The 2455-nt window shown below is 39.2% G+C and overlaps 1 protein-coding gene across 1 annotated transcript in view; it reads left to right on the top strand.

Moving 5' to 3' along the window:
* Positions 1-2455, top strand: part of STRA8 (stimulated by retinoic acid 8) — a 26028-nt gene that overhangs the window by 10122 nt on the left and 13451 nt on the right. The window lies entirely within an intron of this gene.

The following is a 2455-nucleotide window of genomic DNA, read 5'->3' as shown; positions in this document are numbered from 1 at the left end:
ATGAGATTCACGGGCTGTCTTTAGTGCCTACAATTTGGCAAGACAGACAGAAGTCACAGGCTGTACAAGCATGCATGATGAGATCCTAGCGGGGTGCTGTTGAAGAGTACCCGATCTCATCTCGACAAGCCGGAGAACCGGACCACACTGTTTGTCAGAACCTGGCTCCCTTCGTTGGCACTCACTTTGGGAGAGATGGATGCTGGTGAAATATAATTTAATAAGCGGATGGAAGCTGAACTCTGAAAGAGATACTTTGGATGTCTCGACTGAGACGGGCCAGTCCAAGAAGCCCTTCCCTCTGGTCTAGTGCTGTTCCCTCAAATCTAGAAAGAGGGGTGAAACTGGGCTCTTGACTTCCTGACACTAAGTGGGGGTGGGCTCAGGGACCCACGTACACTCCACCTGGGCCGGAAAGGCAGGGGAGACTCGACGAAGGCCCGACTTTTCCTTTTGCGCCTTTGCCTTCAACTCCCCAACAGGCTCCTTCAACCTGGAGGACGGGCATGCGAACAGCTTAGAGGAGGTCAAGGAAGAATATGCCAGCATGTACTCCAGGAATCACAGGTAGGACCCTGGGCACCAGGAGAATCAGAGCTTGCTGTTCTTTTCCTGTCCTCCTACGTCACAGTTACTCCACTTACCCCAAAAAATGCAGGACAGAGGAACAGGTGCTACTCACCCCCATTAAAACCGTCTTGCGCTGGAAAGAATTCTTTTGTGTTTTAACCTAATAACATGCATTGGATTTTTTTTCTCGTTTTAAAAATCCACGCTTATTACAGAAAATGTCAAAAATACAGAAAAAGCCCAAAAAAGAAAATATAATATGTATCGTTCCACCTCTCAAGGAAAACCAGTGCTAATTTCAAAGCATATCTTTCTAGATTTTTAAATTTTGCATATTATCTATAGAGAGTTGGGATCATAGCGTTCCTATTGGATTATAGGTTTTAAAAAACTCAACTAATGGCATTGTTGAAGGATGCATGTGAAAATAAGGAAAATCTAAATCTCATCCTGCTTCTCAAGCTTCATAGAAGCTAAGAGAAGCCAAATTGGATTTCAGAGAGTCAAGGAAACCATAGCTCACGCGGGTGTCCCAGAGGTGACAGGGGAACCTCGTTTATAATGTCACACTCAGACTTTGAAAGACAGACTGATTTGAGAAACATCTTTCTTGTCCTATTGTTGTGGGTGGGGTTACTGATAACTTTTATTTTCTTCTCTGTGCTTTTCTGTATTTTCCAAATTTTTAAACTACAAATGTATGTTATATCCTAAGGGGAAATAATCAAGGGGAAATGACATATTATTAAGTTAAATTAAATTCACACTGTAGACGATATGAAAATATAAAAAAGTATAAAGAAGAAGGCCATGATCACCTATAGTCACACTCCATACACCATTTTGGCCACAGAGGGGAGGAGGCAGGGGTGCGTGTGTGTGTGTGTGTGTGTGTGTGTGTACGTACACACCTGACAGGGTGTTTGCAGCTGAATTTTACAAATTAGCCTGTGAGAAGGTCTCAGTGAGGTAGGCATCTGCACTGGCGTTACTCAAATGGTTAACCAGTGATCCCCATACCATTTATTACATAAGCCATCCTTTCCTTACTGGTTTAAGATACAAAATTTATCACATACTAAAGTCTTATCAATATCTGTCTTATTTGCCCACATGAGAATGGCTGAATTTCTTTTAAAATCCTAATAGGGGTGATTTTTCACTAGGAATATTATAAACCTACAATAATTAAAACTGTGGTACCAGCATAGGAATAGATTAATTAGTTATATTATAATTAGTTCTTTAAATTATGAGTGAGCTTAAGTGCCTTTGTTCAAGATCATTTGTATTCTTCTTCCTAGGAGCTTTTTGTATCTATTCTTTGCCCATTTTTTCTGTTGGGTTGGTAGGTTTATCTTCTTTAACTATAGAAGCTTTTTATGTATACCAAGAAATTATCTCTCTAGTATATGACTTGCAAACAATTAGAAAGAAAGAAAGGAAGAAAGAGAGAAAGAAAGAAAGAGAAAGAAAGAAAAAAGAAAGAAGAAAGAAAGAAAAAATCCTATCTTTTCTTATGGCTCACTTGCTTTTCAACTCGACACGATACCTTGGGGGATTATTCCTATTGGTATAAAGAGATTCTGGGGACAAGTCCTAGTTTTCCAAATTGTGTCATGTTGTTTCATTCTCTTAAGTGTGTATTTTAAAGAGCAGAATTTCAAAATTTTGGTGAAGTCCACCTTATTCATTTTTTCTCTTATAGATTGCACTATTGGTGTACATCTAAGCATTCCATGTTTTTTGGTGCTAGTGTAAATAGTACTTTTCAAAATTCCAATTTCCAAGTGTTCATTGCTTATGTATAGAAATGATTTTGATTTTTGTTTATCGACCTTGTGTTCTGCACCCTTACTAAAGTCCCTTCTTAGTTACAGTCATA

This window comes from Pteropus vampyrus, unplaced genomic scaffold, assembly GCF_000151845.1.
Source record: "Pteropus vampyrus isolate Shadow unplaced genomic scaffold, Pvam_2.0 Scaffold48, whole genome shotgun sequence".
Classification (NCBI taxonomy): Eukaryota; Metazoa; Chordata; class Mammalia; order Chiroptera; family Pteropodidae; genus Pteropus; species Pteropus vampyrus.
This window is presented reverse-complemented; position numbering and strand designations above follow the sequence as displayed.